Below are 24,432 nucleotides of genomic sequence, written 5' to 3' on the forward strand. Positions count from 1 at the left end.
AAGCCAGTCTGAGACATAGAGTAAGACCTTTACTCAAAAAAAAGGGACCATATTTCTTTTGGCACCACTATTCTAAAACTGAAATGATACAGAAAATACTAGCACAGCTCCTATGTTAGGATACCATAAAGAGTTTCAGACAGGTAGATCGATAGACAGACAGACCAGACAGGCAGGCAGGCAGACAGGCAGGCAGGCAGGCAGGCAGACAGGCAGGCAGGCAGGCAGGCAGGCAGGCAGACAGACAGACAGACAGATGTGTTTTTCAAGACAGGATCTCTCTATGTAGCCCTTGCTGTCCTGGAACGTACTCTGTAGACCAGGCTGACCACCAACCCAGAGATCTGCCTTCCTCTGCTTCCTGAATGCCGGGATTAAAGGCCTGTGCCACCACTGCCTCGCTAATACATATGTACACATTTTACGTAAGTCTGGCTTCACTAAAGGAACTGTTATTAAATTTACTTTATTTGATGTGTATGGTTGTTTTACCTTCCTGTATGTCTATGCAACACGTGTGTGCCTGGTGGGTACCCAGGGAAGCCAGAAAAGGAGTCAGATTCCCAGGAAGCATAGTTGCAGACAGTCGTTAGGTGTCTTGTGGGTGCTGGACATTGAATCGGGATCCCTGAGAGCTGTAGTGATAAAAAGCAGTTAGTGGAGAGGGTAGCAAGTGCTTTAAATTGCTGAGCCATTTCTGCAGCCTCAGTTTCATATATTTTTAAGCAAATAAATAAAAAAAGCTGATTTTTTTTAAAAAAAAAGACTTTTCTAAACTTTCTGACATGGAGTGTAAATGAAACAAATAAATATTAAAATGCAGAACTCAGTATTGAAAATGCACTTCTTGGTGCAGCTCGGTTGGTAGAGTCCTGCCCCGACATGTATGGAACTCTGGATTCTCCCCTACCACCGTATACACTGGGGATGGGATCCCATGCCTGCAGTCCTAGTACTTCCTGGGAGGTGGAGACAAGCAGATGTAGAGTTCACCATCATCTCAGCTACACAGCAAGTGTAAGATCAGCCTGGCCGATAGCCTACCTCAAAAAGCCAAAAGAGAAGGAGAGGGGAGGAGGATAGATTTCTGCTGTAGCCTAGTATTTTATCCACTTGTTTTGTTTCATGTTTTTTTATCGTGGGATTGTGTGTACACACTAGAGTACATGTGCTTGGAGGTCAAAGAATGACTTTGCGAAGTCAGGTTTCTTCTGTGACCTTTACATGGGTTCCGAAGGATTGAACTTGGGTCATGAAGTTTTCAAATTGAGTGTGCTCTTACGTCATTTCACTGAACCGCTTTTGATTTGTTTCTATTTTGTTTTGTCGAGATAGGATCTTGCTACATAGCTAAAGCTGGTCGCAAAATCACTGTGTAGCCCATGTTGCCCTTGAGTTCGAGATGATCCTCCTGTTTCAGTTTTTCTAATGCTGGGATTACAGGCTTGTGCCACCACTCCCGGTGTATTGGCTATCAGAATGCAGTAAAAAACCGGGTGTGGTGCTGAGTGCCTTTAATCCCAGAACTGGGGGTGGGGGGGTCGATGCAGAGGCAGGTGGATCTCTGTGAATTTAAGAACAGCCTGATCTACTAATTGAGTTTAATTGAGCTCTCGGACACCAAAGCTATTACACAGACTGATCCTGTCTGGGGGGAGAAGAGGAGGGAGGGGGAAGGAGAGGGGAAGGGAGGGAGGGAGAAGGGAGAGGGGAGGGAGGGAGAGAGGGAGGGAGGGAAGGAGAGAAAGAGAGAGAGAGAGAGGGAGAGAGAGAGAGAGAATTTATTGTAAATTGCCAATTTGTGTCCTTCTCTGAGGTGCTCGTCTTTTTCCTTATGAACTTGTAATTAAGACATTCCGGCGGGCTGGAGAGACGGCTGAAAGGTTAAATGTTCTTGCTACCCTTCTAAAAGAACCTGTTCTCAGTTCATAGCACCCATGTCAGGTGGCTCATGACTGTAAGTGACTTCAGCTCTAGGACATCTAACACCTTCTTCTGGCTCCTGTGAACACACACATACACACACACACACATACCACACACCACACACACACACACACACCACACACACACACACACACCACACCACACACACCACACACACCACACACACCACACACACACACACACACATACACACATACCACACACCACACACACACACACCACACCACACATACCACACACACACACATACACATACACACACATACACACACATACCACACACACACCACACCACACACACCACACCATACACACACACAAAACACACCACACCACACACACCACACCACACACACACACACACACATACACACACACATACCACACACACCACACACACCACACCACACACACACCACACCACACACACACACACAAACACAAACACATCACACACACACACCACACACACACACACCACACACACCACACACACACACCACACACACACACACACACACACACACACACACACACACCATTTTTTTAAAAGACCCTTTAAAGTTAGAAAGATGGCTCAGTGACACAATGCATACAGTCCTGAACAGGATCTGTTTGATTCCCACCACCCACCACATGAAGGGCTCACAACAGACTACCTAAAGGAACTCCAGCTCCAGGTTTATCTGATGACTCCGACCTTCACAGTCACTCGCATACATGTGCACATACCCGCCCATGCATCATACACAGAATTCAAAAAATTAAAAAGATTTTATGTTTTCTTAAAGCCAAATCTATGTCATCCGTCACTGTTGCTTCATTTACCCATATGTGTAAAACAACTGCCCTACTTCCAAGAGCAGAAGTATGTCCGCCTAGTGTCTTCGGGATTGTTTATGGCCTGATTTGAGGTCTTTCTCTTGTGTCATCTTTTCTTTCATTGTTTTTGCTTTGTTTCTGTTGTTGTTTTGTTTTGTTTTGTTCTTCAGACAGGGTTTCTCTGTGTGGCTTTGGCTGTTTTGGAACTCTGTCTGTAAAGTCAGCTGGCCTTGAATTCACAGAGATGCGTCTGTTGAGGCTACTCGTGGTGACTTTAGGACACAGTAAACAACAGGCATAAGCTTTTCTTTGAGACAGGGTGTCAAGTAGCTCAGACAGGATTTGAATTCACCAGGCAGATAAGGATGAACTTGACCATCTGATCTTCCTGTCTCCACCTCCTAAGTACTGGGATTGCAGGCAGGCTCCCGCATATCTGCTTTATGGGGTGTTAAGGATCAAGCTTAAGACTTGGTGGTGATAAGCAAACTCTCTGCAAACTGACTGCATCTCCAGCCCAAGCACGGTCTTTAAAGGAAGCTAGTGACAACTCTCAGCTTCACCATTTACGTACTTCCTAGCGGTGCGATCAAAAGCATCTTCAACTTTGTTTATAAAATGGTGATAGGAAAGGCCTTGAGATGGCTCTGAAGGTAAAGGGACTGGTCACCAAACCTGATCTGACTTTAATCCTGCAGATCCAAGTGGTGGAAGAAGAAAAGTGACTCCTAAAAATTGTCGTTTGGTCTCCACATGTGTGATGTGGTACACCGCCAAAATAAACAAACAAACAAAAAAACAAACAAACGAACATAAACATAAATAAATAAATACAAATTAAAATAAATAGATGTATTTTTTAAATGGGGATATTAGCTGAGCATAGGGTAGAGGCAAAAGAATCAGGTTTTATTTTTTTTTCTTTTTTCATCTTTCCTTGTTGAGTTGGCTTGATTTTTGGACACAGAGTTTCTGTGTGTAGCCTTGGCTGCCCTGTAACTGTAGCTGTAGACCAGGCTGGCCTTGAACTCACAAAGATTCACCTGCTTTGGTATCCCTAATGCTGAGATTAAAGGAGTGGGACCTTGTCAAAAATAAAATAAAATAAAATAGTAAGTCAGCAACTGGCCCAGGCATAGTGGCACACACTTTAATCCCAGCACTTGTGAGACAGAGGCAGACAGATCTCTGTGAATTTGAGTTTAAAGACAGCCTGGTCTATGTTCTGAGTTTCAAGCTACCCAACACTGAAGAAGAATAAAAAGTCAGTAACTATAATTAATAGTTTGAGGGCTCTTTAAAAATATTCATTTTGTATTATTTTTAATGAAGTGTGTGTCAGCAAGGAGCATGTGTACATGGGTGGCTTCAGATCCCAGTGGAGCTGGAGTTATATGAAGTTGTGAAACCACCTGATATGGGTGCTTGGAACCAAACTCAGGTCCTGTGCAAGAGCTGTATGTGCTCTAACCACTTAGCCATCTTTCCAGCACTGATATTCCTGATTTTGGTCGCTCAGTATTCTAATGCACAGATAATTTAAAGTAAATCCACTGGCTGCTAGGTCAAAGATGTCACCCAGAGCTTGCTAGTCAGATGTTATAGCTCCCTTTGGACCTCGGGACTTTAGTATCACAATGCTTCTGGGGCGTAGAGCAATGAATCCTGGAGGTGTCCGTGTCCAGAAAAGCAGCAAGTCTCTGGAGGGGATCCCAGTGTCAAGCTATCCTAAGCAAGTTAGGCCTGTGACGTGGATCTAGCTGTACAACACCCCTCTTTATAAGGCTGATACTCGTGGTTTTTTGTTTGTTTTGGTTGGGTTTCCTTGGTTGTTTTTTTGACACGGGGTCTTGTGCAACTTAGGCTGGCCTCAAGCGAGCTGAAGATGACCTTGAATTTCTGATCTCCCTGCCTCCAATTCTTGCTGGAATTAGGTGTGTGCCACCATGCTCGGGTTTCTCTGGCTTTGGGGTTAGGACACAGGGATTCATACGTGCCAGGGGAGTACTTCACTAACTGAGCTATTTCTCGGCCCCAATTCTTCACAGTTTTAGTCACAATGAGGTCCCAGATAGCTTCCAGCAAACATCTTTGTGTGCTTTCATTAGGATTAGATGCCGCACCTTGCAACCAAGAACTTAACTGAGTAGTGTGTGGCTTTAGGCTTAATCCCCAGTCCCATCTCTGAACAAAATCACTAACTGGCTACCATTATATCACTTTATGATTTTCTTTGGTGATGACATGAAGTGCTAACTTGAAACCCGAGCATGGTGGCACACACCTAATTCCAATAGTCACATATTGCAAAACCATTCATTAAATACTATATTTTCTTTTTTTCCGGAGCTGGGGACCGAACCCAGGGCCTTGAGCTTGCTAGGCAAGCGCTCTACCACTGAGCTAAATCCCCAACCCCAATACATTCTTTTCTACTGATTTAAAAATGAACATGTCACCTTAAAATTAACTATCATTCCCAGGATTGTCCCTTTGACCCCATTCCTCCTAGAACTCCAGTAGGTTTTTCTTCTTTTCTCATTCACTGAAGCCCAAACCTGTGGGCTCCAGACCAAACCTTCTGGCTAAGGACTATCTAAGGACTCCTTTGTCCTGAAGCCAGAGGGCTGCCATTTCCAGGACATGCCTGCTGGGCTTTATGACCCCATAGTAAGCTATCTACTTGATGGTTCTACTCTCAGATTGGAGAAACTCCAAGATGTAATTGTTAAGAGTTTGCCTAAAGGGGCTGGGGATTTAGCTCAGTGGTAGAGCGCTTACCTAGGAAGCGCAAGGCCCTGGGTTCGGTCCCCAGCTCCAAAAAAAGAACCAAAAAAAAAAAAAAAAAGAGTTTGCCTAAAGAAGAAAGAAATGGCCTAAGGAAAGATCTCCCCTCCAGTCCACACCCTCCCTAGTTCCTTATGTCTTCTACTGCTCAGCTGGGAAAAGTCTACAATACCCTTCCTCTTCATCAGGCCCTTAAGGCCATAGTGCTTAGAAGTGCTTAGAAGTGCTGGCCTTCTACCTGGGTGACAACAAAACTGAGTTTAAGGCTGAACTCTGATGGCACACAGGTTGCCTGTCTAGCCTCCTGAAGACAGAGGCGGGAAGATCTCAAGTTCTAGGCCAGCTTGGAGTAAATAGCAAGAAGCTGACCCTGCCCCTCACACACACACCAAAAACTGAGTTTACAGGAGATGTAGGTAAGTTAGTTTGGCACTTGCCTTGTGTGCATAAAACCAGGTGGTATACCCCTGTACTCCTAGAACTTGGGAGGGAGGAAGAGGCAGGAGAATCAGAATGTCAGTGACATCTTTGATTATATATAGTGAGTCCAGGCCAATGTAGGATTCATGAGATCTATCTGAAAAACAAACATGTGAGTGTTACCCAGCATTGGAGGTGCTAACTCTGCTAGAGCGGAAACGTAACTAGACTCCAAGGACTTCTGAAGGAAGCTGCTATTTGAGCATGGGCTCAGAAGGCAGGCTAGAGCCTAGTAAAAAGAAAGATCACAAGCTAAAAGAGAAAATGATCCTCTGAGGCAAAAGTTATGTTCGTATACACATGGCACCAAAAGGTCTGATTATGTCTTGGCTTCCACTAAGTGGAACGACAGTGTTCGCTTTGGCAGCGCATGTGCCAAAATTAGAACATAGAGATTAGTACGACCCCTGCTCAAGAATGACAAGCAAATTTGTGAGGCATTTGGTATTTTTATTACTTTGTATGCTAAGTTAAAAATTAACTTTTCAAAGTGTAAGGACAGACATCTGTGGAAATGCCTAAGTGAAAGTAGAGATCCCAATCAATTTCTTGGGGGACATTTGGATATGAATGTGGAGGATGGGAAACAGGTGGTTCTGTAATTGTCTTTGGCAAAGACCTGTGTCTTTAAGGGCATTGCTGAGGTGGTCATGGGTAAAGAACAAAGGAAACAGTAGGCCTGGGAGCTTTGCAAAAGCAAAGGGAATCTACACAACGGACAAGTATGTGATCACTAGGATAATGCTTACAAATTCAAGGAACATACTGTTGTAATCTTAAGTTAAAAAGCAACCTATAAAATGATGCATTATGGTAATCGCAAACTATCTGAGAAAAAAACTCACATTTTAAAAAAGGACTTGGAGGCAGGGCTGTAGCTCAGTTGGTAAAATGCTGGCCTAGCATGCATAAAGACCTGGGTTCAATCCACAGCGCCACATTTAAAAAAAAAACAACAGAGTGATGGTGCATACCTATAATTCTAGCAATGAGATGGAGACAATCAGAACTTAAAGGTCATTCTTTACTACATAGTAAGTCCCAGACCACCCTATTCCACATAAGACTCTGCTTCCCCGCCCCTCTAAATATGAAAAGACTGGAGGTAGTAGTGCACACAAATAATTTCAGCTCTAGGGAGGGTGGCACAAGAGGATGGAGAATTAGGGGTAGCCTGGGTTACATGATAAGGCTCAAAAAAATAAAACAAAACAAAAACTGGGAAAAATGCACTAAAATGTCGATAGCAGTTGGTTGTCTTTGGATCATATCTATGTAATAACATAGCCACAAAAAAAGGAAGACCACTACATTCTGTACTAGGCTTTTTTCCCCCATAAATTATCAACACATCTTTGCATAATGACCCTGTGGCATTATCATTCCTACTTTACAGATTTCTCTTTACAGAAAAAAATGGGTCTCCCTAACTAAAATCTTTACAGCTAGCTGAGTATTTATTGATGGCTCACTCCTTTAACTTCATTCAACATTATGGAGGGTGAGGCAGGGGTATTGCCATGAATTCAAGGCTAGCCTGGAGTATACAGTGACTTCCAGGTCATCATGGGCTAAGGTAAGACAACTAAAAACTATAAGCACATATACAAAATCCACATAGTTCACAAGTACTGTAAATTAAATTATTGATTATATTTTGGCTAGGGATTTATAGCCTAGTGGGTAGAGTATTTGTCTAGCTTACAAAAAGCTCTGGGTTCCACCCCCAGCACTGCACAAAACAGGTATGATATTGCATGCCTGTAACTTCAGCACTTGGGAGGAAGAAGTAGAAGGCTCCGAAATTTAAGGTATTTCTCAGCTACAGGTGGAGTTTGAGGCCATCCTAAACTACAGTGATTCTGTCTCAGTCACAGTAACATTTTCTCCTGCTCTATAGAACGTGCCTTCTCTTCCTTTAGCAAATGGTTTTGAGGCACAGTCTCTCACTGTGTAGTCCTGCTGGCCTATCACTTGCTCTGTAGACCGGGCTGACCCTGACTCACAAAGATCTGCCTGCCTCTACCTCCTGGGACCTAAAGGCATGTGCTGCCATGTCCCAGGTCTCAATGTCTTTCTTAATGGAGCAGAAGTCCCCGGTGGGAAGGAGTCTACCTAGTCCTGAGTATAGAGGGATACGCAGTGAGGAATAGAAGCTTGCAGAATAGGAACCAGATAGAATAGTAGAACTACAAAATGCTTGATCGTGCTGAGGAAACTTTCCACTAGAATGTGCAAAAGGTTGGGTGCTATTGGGTCTGCAGCCTATTTTGGAATTTGGTCCCATTGCCCTGAGGAATCCAGCCAGCCACTTATCAAAATGACATCTCTAGCCTTGAGGATGGCATTTTATAAGTCAAGAGCTAAAGCTGGTAGCTGTTATGTCCTTGCACTGAAATGCTCTTATGTTAGTAAGACCTCCAACCTCTAGTGCAGTTGGACATTGGCCAAAAGAAACGCTGTAAGGGTCGAGAAATACCGGGTTCTTGGGGCCCTTGGTAAAATAGAGGATAGAGAGTACAATGTATTTTTACAAACTAAGCAAGACATCAGATAAAGTAATTCATATGATTAAGATGTCATGAAGAGGGGTTGGGGATTTAGCTCAGTGGTAGAGCGCTTGCCTAGCAAGCGCAAGGCCCTGGGTTCGGTCCCCAGCTCCGAAAAAAAGAAAAAAAAAAAAAAAGATGTCATGAAGAGAAGACGAAGATGTCCAAGGAATGTCTGGCCTGTTCTAAGGACCTAGAGTCCAGATATACTCTGCTTTGGCTGTCCAATCCCAGCAAGGAATAGTAAAGCCGTGTCTGTGATGAGAGAGCAGGGCAATGCCAGGGCAGAGATTTTAGTGCCTCTGGGCCATACTCACTGAGTGGGTGGTCACCTCTTATCGTTGTGGGGCAGGGGGACTGGGGAATGACAGGATATTGACTTCATTTCCTCCTGGCCCGAACTTCCTCAATGGAAAAAGCCGGCTGAGCAACGTTTTTCATTCAATTGGTAGCACTTTGGAAAATTATAGCCAATTCCCAGTAATCAGCGGCAACAAGGGGCCAGCAGTAGGGTCTGCAATTAGATGAAGAAAAAAATAGCAATGTTTACAGTTCAATTTGTTTTAAAATGACACATCTCCCTTTATAACTGAACCAATAAAGGTTCATCTAGGAGCTGGTCTCTGCTTCAGCCCTTCTGTTCAAAGCAGTTCCTCCACCTGTCCCTCCATCCTTTGGCCTCCAAACCTCTTAAGTCTGAATGCTTTGCTCCAATCCTACCTAATGAGTCTTTTGTTACATCTCCGTTCTCCATATTCTCTCTGGCACTTGGTATAGGCTTCTTTTGTAGTCAACCTTTTCTGATTGTCTGTGACCTGTCTCTTCACAATAAGAGCTTCCAGAAGGCAAGCTACATTGTTTTGTCCACTTCAGCAGGTTCCTTGCACTTAGCAGTCTGCACAATTAGACTACTACCCAAACCTTCGTTTATTGTTGTTCAGTGAACATTGGGTACCCTGGGTCTCATGTCCCAGTGGACTTGAGGGGTACTGTAAGGTCAGGGAGATACCAGGTTCCAAGGGCCTAGAGGAAGCTTCCCCCGCCCCCGCCCCCGCCCCCCGCCCCCGCCCACCATCCCCTGCAGATAACAGGGAATCCCCTGCACTTTGCAAGCTGAAAAGGAGTAGTATTTACCAGGCCCAATTACTGCCCATTTTGTTGTTCTGGGAGAGGGAAGTGTCAAACCTAGCCGAATAGACAAGAGTGTGATCGAGAAGAAGAAAGGGCTTCTTAGGCGGGCAAACAGACCCTGCAGTTCCCATTTGGTCACTGGGCCCCCTAAGTGTGAGACTCGAGAGTTGAAGGTGAGGGGGAGAAGGAAAAAGAGGGAGAAGGCCCGCGGCGCTGAGCCCTCCTTTCTGCGGGTACGCCTTTCGCCCCTGGTCCCTGCCTCCTTGCCGACTTCCCTCTGGGTCTCTTAGGCTCTTTGTTGGTCTGTCTGTCTGCTTTTTCTCTCCTTCTCTCCTCTCTCCTCTCTCTCTCTCTCTCTCTCTCTCTCTCTCTCTCTCTCTCTCTCTCGGTTCACGTGATCGCCTGCTCTCAACGGCTCTGATCACCTTTTCTGAGGCAGCACCTTTCGGCTGGTAACAGGAGATACTTAGTGTCTGGGGCGGAATGGGTTTCCTTCCTCCGCTTTTTTCCTCAGTGCGTTCCCCGAGCTCTGGCCGGCTCCTTGCTGCTTGGTCTCGGCCCTCCACCACCTCTCCAGCGTCTCCCAGCCCCCATAGTGCTCGCGCCCTCCCCTTTCCCCTCCCCCGCGGGCCCTCCCTAGGCAGCCAGCCTTCTTTGGGGAGAGGGCTTCTGCGCGGCGGGGGCGGGGGGGGCAGATAAAAGGGCCTGAAGCTACTCTGGAGCACCCCCTTTGCAGGGACCCACCACGTGGGCCCTCCGTCTTCCCACAACGGGCAGCCTTCTCATTCTGTTCCCCAGCCAGAGGACAGGAGTTCAGCCCCTCAGGCAACCTTTCTGGCCTGATTCGCGCCAATTGCTCTGCCTTGGGTGCCAAGCCTCTGGGTGCTTCGAATACCAAAGAATGCATAGGGCACTAGTCCTGGAGATGCTCCTGGGTACAGAATCAGCTCATTTGGTTCCTCAAGCTGGAGAATAGCCAGCTTAAGGGAGGAGACTCAGGGCTCCAATTTCAGAAAGCTCCCAGTCCTGGGTGGGGAGGCTTGGGGAGGGGTGTGTGACAATATCTCCAGCCTCAGGGAGCCCTGAGTCTGATGAGAGAGATACGTTCTCCCTCCACTTTGCAGTCCAAACCGAATAAGGATGAATTCAGAAGTGAGAGTTCAGGAGGCTGGGGCAGGCAAATAGAAAGGTCCTGACCAAGCTAAGACTATGAAGAGTAATAATAATAACAACAATAATAATAATAATTAATAATAATAGTGAGATAAAATGTCTTGTAAAGGCAGAGCTGAATCTACATATTGGGGAACTCTGGGCAGAACCATATATTGTTTCCCTGCCATCGTGCTTACTTACTAAACTAACCTTCATTCTACCACTAGCAGCTAGCACTTGAACCCATTACCACCATTTGGAGTCAAAAGCAAATTCCCATTATCTATCTGGGTAAATTTTAAACAAAGGCTACTGGGTAGAGCAAGCGCATTAGGCAAAACAGTTCCACGGTTGCTTCTCAGTAAATGTAAGCTCTTAGCTAGAGGCTGCTGCCAGGGTGCTTACGTAGCTGGCACTACATGCCAGTAGTAGGCATTTTAGATACTATTACTATGGTGGGACTATTTGTTTGAGACACACACACACACACAGACACACACACACACACACACACACACACACACACACACACACAGAGCTGGCCACTTAATGCTATTTTAGTCAATAAAGCTAAGTCCCCTCAGGGGATATTGCCTGTAGCCACAGCCTCACTTACTCTACATTGGGGCATAGCCCTGGCCAATCCCATATCAAGTGACCCAAATGCTGTGTGGGGAGGGGTGCCAGAAGGAATTCCATCTCTCCAGGATCTTGCAAAATGACTTGACTTGTGAAGTGCCCTGGGCCCAGTAGGTACCAAGCAGAATAGTACTTGTTTGCAACAAAGACTAATACAAATGGTCACCACAGTTACTATTTCTTGAGCTCTTCCCAAGTAGCAAGTGTATATAGCATATATTATATTGAATCAAACAACAATCTCATATGGTGGGTATTCTTATTGTCCATTTAGCAGATAAGGCACATATGGTGCAGATAGTAAAAATCCAGACTTCTAAATTTCAAGAGGCTTCCTTATTGGCTAATAGCAAAGCTGAGTTTAAAATCTAGGCCTAGCCATTTGCCTGCTCCAGATGTTTAACCATTATACTATCCTATCTGCTTCTTACATTGAATGATTCTAAGTCTCTCCTAGAAAGAACACCGTGAGTCTGGGGCATTTCCTGAAAACTAGTCATTTAAAATGTGGTGGTTAAAGAGGGGTGGGACACAGGAGGTGAAGTGATCTTGCTGGCTCTTTAAATATCATAGATCCTCTAATAAAAGTCCAGGCTACTAGATAGATCCCTAAGAAAGAAAAAGAGACATCCTACCTACTCAGGCCCAGAGAAGTAGTCCCACTTCTTGTTTCTGCCTTCTGGATAATAGTGAGGTTTGTAGGATGCTAGCCTCCAGGGTGAGCTTCTGGGAGGCAGTGTTGTGGGGGGGGTGGGCTTGATAATAGACCCCCACTGCCCTACCCCCAGTCTTCCCTGAAGGGAGGACAAATAGAACCATTGATTGGAAACTCTCCCTGAGGGCATTAGAGTAATGACTCTGGACTGTGTGATGCCCACACCCCCTTTGACCTCCTGACTGACCCCTGCCCTGGGAAGTTCCAAAGGCCACTACTCTCAGTTGCTTGTGGGCCATGTGGTTTGTGGCTAGTTGTAGTTTTGGAGGGGTCAGAGAAATAAGGGGGTGGTATGCTGCTTCTCACTGTGCTGGACTTTCAAGAGAACTAGCAAAGGGTCGGCAGAGTCCCTTCCAAATCCTGCCAAGACATACTGCGACTACTGATATGGGCTCCATCATTTCTTTTTGAAAAACAGCAGGGCTCTGTGCTTATATGCAGACATGTTTGCACTGCCTGCCATATATTGGAGTTGGGAGAAAAGTACCAGCTCAGTCCTGCCTCTGAGTGGGTACTTTTAACCAGCCAACCAAACATGGCCACTTGCCCTCTGTATTTACTTTTCAGAGCTCCTCAAAATGCAAAGCCCAGCATTGAGGCTCTGTGGCAATAGAAGGATCTTACCCCTAAAGGAGTACTTCCAGACCAGGTGTGAGGGTGGATGGCTTGACCAGGAAAAGCTTGGAAGTCTAAGTCCTCATTTCTAGCATTTGAAAAAGAAACACACTCTGAATGTCTTCCATATGTCAGCATTCTTGTGGGCACTAAGCCTCGATGTTAAGATCATCCCCATCACTTGAATACTTATGACCTAGCACAGGTGACAGAAACAATAAAATATGCCACCAAAAGTATGGCAACAGAGGATTAATAAAGTAGCTTCCAGTCACTTGAAGTGGAAATCTAGAGGGACTCGGTGGGGAAGATGGCTGCTTAATCTGATCCTGAGGCACCAACCCCATTTTAATCTCTATTACTATCTCCCTGTGTGAGCCCAGCAAATGATTAAGCCATTTGGGTGGCCCGGTTTCTTAACCTTCAAAATGGGAGGATATACTGAGGGAAGCTACTTGTGTTTTGAAAAGCCGAAGGAGCTCAATCAAGTTCAAAGCCAGTGTGGGCTCCGTGGTGAATTTCAGACCAGTCCTAAGTATCTAGCAAGACTCCATAATAGAAAATAAAACAAACAGGGGCGGTAATCTGTGAAGAAAGCCCCTGTGTGTCTTGTGTACCCTTTCTCTCATTTTGTTTGGACCTCACATTCAACATCGACCCCTGCAGCGAGTTGAAGGAGAGTACAACACCGATTTCCTCATGATCCCAAGTAAACATGATGGAGGGCTAAAAACTGAGGAAAATTGAGATTGAGAGGCTGACAGAAGTTAAAAGGGAGGTTCAGTTGTGCGCAGGATGTGCGTGACCCCAAAGGAAGAGGAGAGGAGAGTTCAGAATTTAACTTCTCTTCTGACTTAACTAACCACCTTTATGCATCAAATCATCCTTCCAAAACTTTTTCTTTCCTCCTCTGTTGAAGCAACTCCTCTACCCAACTCCAGCAATCTATCTTGAGGACCAGGGAACTGAGCTGCCCTTTCCGACCCCTTCCCCTCATTGATTGGCATCATCTTCATTTCTCTAAGGAGTCTAGCGGAGCAACTGTGTGCACTTTTTCTGTTGTTAAAATTCCAATCCCACTTTGGGAGAGAAGATTGCCAGCTGCATCTCGATTTGTCTTCGCTGAGCAGGGACAGAGTTCCTTTTACTGGCCCTAAACTGCTCCCTGTGGAGCTTCAGAGGAGCTAGAGAGCTCCGGTCCTGGACAGGGCAGAGCAGGCTACACAGCCCCTTCAGGATTTCCTGCACTTGGCGAGGCGAGGTCGGCTCGAACTTCGGCCTGTGGAGAAGGCAACTCGGCATCTCTTTAAGATGCCGAAACTCCCAGCCCACGCCCATACCCACGCCCCTCGGGCCACCCCCGCCCGGCTTAGGCTCCTCCCACAGCCCTCGGTGTCAGGGGCCTCCCAGCCACCTGCCCGATGCCCATCCCGCGAGCAAAGCACGACTGCGGGAGAAGGAAGCGGAGCTCGTGCCCACACCAGCCGGGCGCCGACTGCTGCCAGAAGCTTGCTTACTCCGGCTGTCTGCGCTTACCCAGCATGCACTTCCAGGGCTCTGAGCTATCTTGGAGCCGCAGCCCTTGGGGTCAGAGCGGCCAGAAGAAACAGGAAGTTTGGAACAGTCTTAGTCCTGGGGCTGGGAGTCCGAAAAGGCAGGCCCTTCGCTCCGCGCTGCACCCTCCCCCCCCAACTACACACACCGCCCCTCGCCCGCCCTCTCCCTCTGGCACTTCCCTGGGGTCCGTTTCGGGGGCTGGCCTCAACTCGAAAAATCCAGATGTGTTAGGGGGTCATTGAAGGCACAGTCCTAGGCTTCTCTTTGCGGTAGCATCTCTAGGTTTAAAGATCGAGGGTGTACTGGAGGGAGAGAGAATGCCCTGGTTCTGATGAAGTGATAGTCCCGAGTGTAAGAAAGGAGAGACGGGATAGATTTGGGTAAGGGTAGGGACTGGAGATTCCATAGGGCATCTCTTGGGTGAATGAGGCATAGGTTAGAATCCAGTGCAGAATGCAGAGATCGTTCCTCCTGCTCTCCTTCAAGTTAGTTAGTTTCCCTCCATACTAACTTAGAGACCCCCAGCCCATCAGGGACCATCTCACAAGCCAGCACTGCCATTCACTAGAAACTCTTGGCAAAATAGGAGTGACACTTAAAGCAGCCCTATCCTTAGTGCAGTGAACACAAAGGCATGTCCATTGAAGATGATCTCCATCCACACACCATGTGGACAGGCAGAGAGGACTGGATTGTCAGTTCCCGGGCCTCTCTCTCACTTCCCACTCTTAAGTCCCTATTAGCTAAGCCAGTGACACCAGCAACTTCGATCCTCACTTTGTCATCCCCCCAACCCCCAACTGACTTACAGCTGAGAGCAGTATGGGTGGCAGTTGCTATCAGTGAGCTGTTTTGATCCCAGCATACCATTTGGCCAATCCCCTTCTGGTTGTGTGACAGGCCCTCTGTCCCTCTGCTTGGACACACTGGTTCTTTTCTCACAGCCTCGTTCTTCAATCCAAAAACAGCTTCCTTGCTCACTAGAAACGTCCAAGTTCTCCTGGATGATTTCCTCTCTGAATCTTCCTAGCTTTGTCCAGAGGAGGGGGCCAGGGTGTGACAAAGATGCAAGTCTTAATGTTTTGAAAGTAAGAATGGGATGGTAATAAGTCAAGGCTTTTAGAACGGTTGTAAAGCGAGATTATTACAGACATAGTTTCTGCCCCCAGACACCCCCAGGCAGAATTAATTGGTCTTTTTTCTGTGCTCCCATAATGCAGTCTTAATCTTTATGCCTCTATTATCACATTGTATTGTAATTATTTGTTTATCTGTTTGTCTGCCCCATAGAAGGTGAGCTCCTGGGGGACAGAAACCAAAGCTTATTTATTTATCTCTCTTCAGCATCCTGCACAGCTCCTAGCTTACTAGAGGCCCGTTGAATACATGAACTAGAAATGGAAGGGATTCCGTTAGTTGACAGACTCTTGTTTGTCTCTCTTATTCTTTGATGCAACTTCTGCATGCATCCATGGGTACACTCCCTGATGTCAATGCCCAAATGCAGCTGATACACAAAAAACAATATACCACACGGTCTGGGCGTCAGTATAAGAACACACCTTGTAAAGTAAGCGGATGCTACCTCACATCGAGTAACTGTCCTTTGGGAAGTCTTCAAACCTAACTATCTGACAAATCAACAGCCAACAATCACAAGTGTTTTGGTGGATACTTTTTCATTGGCCTAGGCTTTTAAAGTAGCCACACTTCAAGATGTCAAAAACACTGAACATTGGAGTTAGAAGGACTCTCTAAGATGCTCTAGGAAAATCTCTTTTACAGATGAGATGTTTCTCAGCACAAAGTCAGTCCTATGTTCTTCATACCTAGAGTATACACATGTATAATACATATGTTTGTATGTAGGCACGTGCCAGAAACTGCATATAGGGCTGCTGACATGTGTAGCCATAGATATATCTAAAACCTGTGTCATCATTGCACAGAATCTCTCAAGCTAGTGAGAATGGTCCCATCTGAGTGTAGGAGGAGGACGGGGCTCTTGCAGATCAAAGAAGGGAGGGCAGGGGTCACCCAGGCCAGGCAACCCTTGCCAGAATGCAAAGGGGGGGGATAAGGAAGTCTACAGGTCAGGTTTGCAGCTGTCACTGAGTGTGCTTGGCTCGCCCAGCTCCCCTCTGTCCCCCCCCACTCCCTCTATCCCAGCATGTAAAGGAAAGAGAAAACATCCTGTGCTCATTCCAGGAGCATGTGCCTGCTGCCTGTGAGGTATGTGAGTAGCGAACTTCCAGCTGCTGTCTTACACTTAAAGGTCCTGACAGGCCAACTCCTCCCAAATAAAACGCATTACCCACCACTGGCCTTTCTTCATGTGGTGACCAGTTCTCAACAGGAGAGATAGCAAGGCTTTTCCCTCCCTCTACCTCCTTGGGGAATTTTGTTTTCTTTCAGAACCAACTGTGACTGGGAAGTCTACACAGGCTTAACCCCTACCTGTGTGTGAAAGCCTTTTGCAGCCTGCTCCAGAGGAGAGTCTGTAGCCTCATTGCTGGGCTCGGTTCCTATTTCCCCATCGCTAACCCAGAGAATACCATTATCCTTGCTTTTGCCTAGTGTTTTACAGCTTTCAAAGCACTTTCCCATATGTGTCGTCATTTGTCACGAATTCTAAGTCAAGTATTTGTAGCTTCCTTTTATCCTGCCAGGAGAATGAAGTTAGAAGAAGATAAGCAAGCTGCCCAAGGTCATATAGCTAACACAAGAGGGTGGGACAGAACCGAGGTCTCCATCTTTGTTACAAAGTATTTGTCTGAATTACTCAGCCACTCAGATGTCTGGCTCCCCAATAAGAGTTGATTGGAGTATCATTCCTTTCTTTGGCCATTCCAGGATACCTTAAGGAGGAGATCTTCTCCACTCAGATGACATTGCAAGGTCTGAGTAGTCAGACAGCACACAAATGGCTAGAGGGTCTTGGAAAATCCAGGTAAAGGGGAGGAATATGTCCATACTGATGTACACTACCAGGGCCTTCAGCAACATTCATCTTCTGTCTCTCTTCTGTTACTCTAAATTGCTCAGGACAATGGTCAAGACCTAGACCAGAGAAGAAACCATCTTTTCATGTAGACCCTGGCTCTCCCTGGTCTGCCAAGAGCTGAAGACTAAAAAGTTAACATTGGTACTCGTTGTGTACTGATCAAAGGCATTGTGATCTAGATCCGTTCTTACCGGGACAAGTTATGCCAATAGACTGTCCCATGCCCCTTTAGTTCTGGCAGGCTCAAATGGAGGGCACCCTCTCTACTCCCTTTCCTGAATCTCAGCTGATTTCCCTGAAAGGCAGGCTGCGAGAAACAGTGCTTTCCACCCCCACCAGACTCCCTCACTGTACCTGGGCCCCGCCCCGACTGTCCTCGGGGGCGGAGCTAGCCCTAGGGCAAGCTGGGGCAGGAAGTGGTTGCAATTACACACTCCTGCCCTGCATTGGCTGCCACTACCGGGAGCGACATTGCTAACTGGACTAGCCCCAAACGTCCAGGCTAGGACTGTGCTTGGCAGGAAAGCTCTTAGGCTACAACAAATCTTTCTCAAGGGAAGAAAGTTTCCTAGGCTGAATAGGCTTGAAGCCTCAACTGTCTGATGGTCAGTGACATCCAAGAATATAGGAAGGAGGCTGTGAGTTTGGATCCCCACCCTTGCATGGCAGCCACTCCTCACTGCTGTTGCTTTTTACCTGGCTCCTACCTAAAAGCAATGTTCTGCTACTTGAACTCCCTGCTCCAAACTGCCAAGAGCTCTGATTCTTCCTAGCAGGAGAGGACAGGCTTTGATCTGCCACTGCAAACCACAGCACAGTGGCTTTATTTCTCCCTATCAGTCCCCCATTTCCATTTCTTAGACACTCTCATCCTGGGCCAAGGCCGGGCCAGGTGAAGGGTGGGACTTGGTGTGCTCACCGCCACGGGCTGAAAAAGGAGTCGTAAAGAAGGGTGGATGGTGTGGTTTCAGGAGCTTTGCCTGAGATAGCGTTTGAAAACTCTGGGCTCTGGCTTTCACTGAAATTTTTTCTTTAGCTCAGAAAATGGGCTACATTAGAGGCACTCTGGAGATAAAACACTGCTCAGTAGAGAAACTAGACAATGAGCCAGACATGGTGGCACTGCTATAATCTCAGAACTTGGGAGGTGGAAGCAGGAGAATCAGGCATTCACTGCCACCCTCAGCTTCATAGCAAGTGTGAAGGCTGCCAGGATTATTACATGAGGTTTCAACAAGGGGAAAAAAACCCAAACAACTGGACAGTGAGAAAGATATTGAAGTCCGGGAGAGGATGGGAATGGTTGAAGGAGCTTTTTAGCTAGAACTGGAAGCTGAGCACAGTGTATGACCTTGAGAGCATGTTGGCACTGAGATTACAGTGAGTTCTAAACCAACCGGATCACACCTTATGTCAAGACAAAAACAAAAATAAACAAACCCCAAAGATGCCAGGAGGTGGTGGCACAGACCTTTTATCCCACTGTTGGGGTGGGAGAAGAGAGGCAGAGACAGGAGGATCTCTGTTTGTTGGAGGCCATCCTGGTCTACAGAGCTAGTTCCAGGACAGCCAAGGCCACACAGAAAAAATCAAACACCAAACCAAACCAAACAAAACTACAGAAAAACAACAAAACTGGGGCTCAGGAGATAGCTTAGTCAGCAAAGTGCTTGCTGTAGGAGCATGGGCTCTTAAGTTCAGATAAGACCCAGAGAAAAGTCTGTCTGTAGTCTGCAATCCCAGTTCTGAGGAGGTACAGACAGAAGGTTTCTGGGTGCCAAGTGAAGTACACACACCTTTAATCCCTGCACTCCGGAGGTAGAGGCAGTAGGATCTCTGTGAGTTTGAGTCCGCCTTGGTTGATAGAGCAAGTTTGATGACAGTCACAGTAAATCCATGTTTTAAAAGAAAAGAAAAGAAGATGGTGATGGGGAATGGGGATGGTCCTTGGGGCTTGTTGGCCAGAAAGGCTAGCTAAATCAAATGAAACTCCAGGTTGAGTGAGAGACCTTGTCTTTAAAGGTACAATCAAGCAATGGTCCTCAACGTTCCTAGTGATAGGACCCCTTAATATAGTTACTCATGTGGTGATCCCATAAATTTTATTTTATGTGATAACTATAAAATTACTTTTGTTGCACCTTCATAACTGTAATTTTGCTATTGTTACATATCATAGATAGACATATGCATGATCTTAAGTGACCCCTGTGAAAAAGTTTGTCCCCACCCCAAGGGGGTCAAGAGCCACAAGGTGAGAACCACTGCAATAAAGAGTAACTGAGGAAGAAAAAGAAATCCCATGTGGACCTCCTGCCTCTAGGCACACGCACATATGTACACACACACACCACCACCACTACCACCACCACCACCACTATCACTACCACCACCACCAACAAAACCTAGAAGCCTAGTGAAAAAGATGCAGAGTCCTCTACCTTTCAGTATGTCACCTGCAAACATGAGTTCCTTTGGTGTGGCTGTACACTACAAACACGGTTGCACACATCTTCAATTCCAGCACTTGGGGGTGGGGCAGAGAGGCAAGCTGTTCTCTCTGAGTTTGAAACCACCCGGGTCTGAAAAAGTGAGTTCAAAGCCAAACAGTGTCACCTAGCAAGACGGTCTCAAAAGCAAAATCCTCATATGCCTGCATTAGCCATACAACTCTAGCTTCAGATCTGCATTCCACATTCTCTTTAAAGTTTCAGGACATTCTCTTTTCCTTGCCCTTTTGAAACTGTTCTTCCTCCCCAGCCAGGCTTGCCTAATTTCCTGAAGTAAGCGAGAGCTTACTTTGGTGCTGCCTGAAGAATAGGACCTCCCTCTCCTGACTGGAGGCAAAGCAAAGGTCTCTGCATTCCACTTCAGGGGGCAAGCTGGCTAGAGAACCCTTCCCTAGAGTTCCAATAGCCCCCTTCCCATTTGACTAGGGAGCTGAGGCACAGGCAATTGCAGGCTCTACAGACGTATGGCAAAAGAGAGAAGAGAAAAATAAAAGGGGAAAAGAAGAAAAACTCAACATGGTGTCTTTTACCAGACGGCAGAAGGGCCTCCTGGTTCCACCTTAGCTTTGCCTCACACAGCTGGAGATAGTGATCAGAAGGCTGTCTTTGAATATGAAGGATGATGACAGGACACCGGATCAAATAAGGGAATCGGGATGGAAGTGTTTTGTAAACTATTAAGTTCCACAGAGATGTGAAGGGTTACTGTTATTGTAACTATCGTTTCAAAGTTGAGTTTTTCTCCCATAGACCTGGTTTATGCAGGCAGTACTCTCCTTAACATGGAATCGTGAAAGACCCAGTTTGAGCCTTTAGGGCTTTGGGGTACTGTGTGTGTGTGTGTGTGTGTGTGTGTGTGTGTGTGTGTGTGTGTGTGTGCTGGGGGGGGGGAAGAGGCATCTGCATAGAATCCCTTCCCTCAACATTCTAACTGCTAAAAAACTCCTGCTAGCAACAACCCCCTAACGTGTGTTTCTAAGGAGTAAGAGAGATGGACTGGAAGGGAAGAAGACATCAGAAACAATGTATCGAGAGAGATCTAAGGGACAGTCTTGTTCAACTCAGACCAAGCTGAGGCAATGAGCCCAAACACTTGGTGTCTGCTGCTTGAATGACTGATGGAAGGACATCTGGGAAGGGCATTCCAATCCTCTGGCTTCTTCTGGGGCTGCCAAAAGTACTCATTTTGTGCAAATTAGTCTCACTTCTTTCAGCTGAAGGAGTAGAGTCTGTCCTACCAGCCCAGTCCCTGAAGATTGCTGGGTCCCAGGAAGTCTGCAATAGCAAGTCATCACATCCTGTGATGTCTTTGCCATGGTGAGAGTGAAAGAAAAACTATCAGCTCAGGACCTCCAAGACCAAGTTCTAGCACAGAGAAAGCCTGATGTTCAGGGGCCACTCACTCCACTCCTCCTGCCATGACTCGTGTGTGTGTGTGTGTGTGTGTGTGTGTGTGTGTGTGTGTGTGACAGGATTTTTCTGTTTAACTCTGGCTGTCCTGGAACTTGCTCTGTAGACCAGGCTGGCATCAAACTCAAAGACATCCACCTGCCTCTGTCTCCTGAGTGCTGGGATTAAAGGCCTGTGCCACCACTACCCGGCTAACTCAGATTCTTTACAAAGTCACCTAGAAGTTTCAGGATCATTCCAAGCATCAACCAACAAATGGGGTTGTGCGTAGGGAAGCCTCTCATCACCCCCAGAGCTTCGCACAAATAGAAAAGAATACTTTTTGCATATGATGGCTTATTTGGATTTTGGCTAAAGTTTACTGCACTGTAAAATGTGTTTGTATGTGCCCCGTGTGTAAGTTGACTGTCTTACCCATAGATAGAAATCTCCTTGACCAGGTGGCACAGACAAGAAATCATTTAGACTTCATAAATCCAATATTAGAGAGTAATCTGCAGTCCCTTCCTGTCTATCCTTTTCAATATACTTTTATATAGGTGCTTCCCAAAGCATTAGACCACGGCCAAGTCCTCTGAACTGAGTTCAGTAGAATAGAATAAAGTATACAGTAAGCTCAGAGAAATCTGCATTGCCAGCCTGCCGCCTCAAAGAACTTTGCCTAGGAAAAAAATTTAGACACAGACAAACATGGTTCAGGTATGTCCTGGCAGGTCCTTCCATTCTCCACTTCTGCAACATCCCCAAAACACCTGCAAACCAAGAAGAAGACTCTTTTTCAGTCTTCCATAGCATCTTTCTTCTTCCTGACCTTCCTTGATGTCCATTTTATTCTACTGAACTAAGCCATGGCTAAGGGTTTTGAATTCAGTCTGGTCGTCTGGTCTCTGAGTAACGAGAGATCTTTCTGGAAAGGATGACGCTCAGAATATCATTCCTGTGTATCACTAACTCCCCCCCCCCCGCTTTGGTCCACACCCCTGAGAAATCAGGAGAAAAATCATGTGATTGGTATTGTGTTGGAATAGATTCTCACCTATGGTTCTGTCAGGGAGAACACTTCAAGACTAAAAGGCCAGACATCCAGATTAGGGAATCACCTTCCAAGGGGCAGTTTGGAGTTGTTATTGATGTCAGTTATGACCAAATGCATGCTTATTAGTGAAGTTCTAGTTACTAGAACACTTGGGCACTTGGCAGATTTTAGAATTTTCTTTTATATACTTTTGATTGTATTTAATGGATGAATGATGTGTGTGTTGGGGGCAGTCAGAGGACAGCTGGTGGGAGCTGGTTCTCTCTTTCTACTGTATGGATCCTGGAGGCTGAACTCAGGTCACTGGTTTGGTGGCAAACAATTTTTATGAATTTTAAATTATTATGTGTAGGTGTGCCTCTCTGCATGTGGGTAGAGTGCAAGTGTCTGTGAAGGTCTGAGACATTGGCTCTCCTGGAACTAGAGTTACAGATGGGTGTGAGCCACCATGTGGTTGCTGGGATTTGAACTCAGGATCTCCGGAAGAGCAGCTAGTGCTCTTAACCCCTGGGCCATCTCTCTAGCCCACTTGGCACATTATCTTTACTTACTGAGCCGTCTCACAGCCCCGATTTAATCTTTTTCTTTTTTTATAATTTATTTTTATTTTATTTTATTTGCATGTGTCTGAATGTATGTAAGTGTTCTATGTGCCTGTGAGAATCCTCAGGGGTCAGAATCCCTTCAGATCTCCTTGAACTATAGCTATAGCCATGTTGGTTCTGGGAGACAAACTTGGGACCTTCCTTCTGGGCTTTTGTTTGTTTGTTTTTGCTTTTCTTTTCTTTTCTTTCTTTTTTTTTCCCCCGGAGCTGGGGACCGAACCCAGGGCCTTGCGCTTGCTAGGCAAGCGCTCTACCTCTGAGCTAAATCCCCAACCCCTTCTTTTTGCTTTTTGAGACAGGGTTTCTCTGCGTAGCCCTGGCTGTTCTGGAACACTCTCTCTCTCTCTCTCTCTCTCTCTCTCTCTCTCTCTCTCTCTCTCTAGACTAGGCTTGCTTTGAACTCACAGAGATCCCCCTGCCTCTGCATCCTGAGTGCTGGAATTAAAGGTGTATGCCACCATTGCCTGGCAGTAGCCTCCAATTCTTTCTTATTTTGTTTAATTGCTTAAACATCTTTGAAACATGTGTGATCTCATACTCATTGTTAGCACAGCCTACAGAGCAATTTCACAAACTGGTTCTTTGTTGACTGAGAGTCTTTCAGAGATTTGTAGCCTATGGGTCTCAAACTGTATATTCCCAATCCATAAATGTTTGTATCTATGAATATCTGGTTATTGTATCCCAAGTTTCATACAATCTAGTGAAATCATACAGAAACTTGCTGAAGTTAAGTGACTTCAGTGTACCAGCTTAGTTTTGAAGAAATTTTATAACCTTATTTCTGAGATTTTTTTTGGCAGGGGGGACAGGATCTTGCTATGTCACAGTTACTGGCTTGTTATTTACCATAAAGCCTACCCTGGCCTTGAATTTGAGGTAATCCTGTCCTTCCTGACTGCTAGGATTAATGGCATACACCATCAAGCCAAGATACTTATTGATTGATTGACTGATTGACTGGTTGACTGATTGACTGATTGACTGATTTAGAGAGACAGGGTCTCCATATGTAGCCCAGGCTGGATTCATGCATCAGCCTCTAGGATGCTGAGATTACAGGCATGAGCCAAGTCTTCAAATGTGATAAACTTTAAATAGAAAATTAATTATTGCTTAAAATATATCCTATTTAAATGATCAAGCATGAATACAGGATTTAGGAGCACAGAATTGAACCAGATGACAGGGGTTCAAATTTTGATTTAAAATGTACTAGGGCCAGGTGTGGTGGTGTATGCCCTTTAATCATGTAAAGGTGGAAAGGGAACCAATCTGCCAAGTTGCCCTCTAAGCTCCTCATGTGTTCCATGGCATGGGCACCCCAGTTCACACAGATATATACAACAATAATAAATAAAAATTTAAAGATGACAGAAACAACAGACAATAAAAATAAGTCAGCACCTTTAATCTGAGCACCTGGGAGGCAAAGGCAGGCAGATCTCTGAGTTTGAGGCCAGCTTGTTT

General features: G+C 45.9%; 1 pseudogene; it reads left to right on the forward strand.

Annotated features, from left to right (window-relative positions):
- Positions 1-6,391: 6,391 nt before the first annotated feature.
- On the forward strand, positions 6,392-6,488 carry LOC120099421 (U6 spliceosomal RNA; annotated as a pseudogene).
- Positions 6,489-24,432: the final 17,944 nt, after the last annotated feature.

This window comes from Rattus norvegicus, chromosome X, assembly GCF_036323735.1.
Source record: "Rattus norvegicus strain BN/NHsdMcwi chromosome X, GRCr8, whole genome shotgun sequence".
NCBI lineage: Eukaryota > Metazoa > Chordata > Mammalia > Rodentia > Muridae > Rattus > Rattus norvegicus.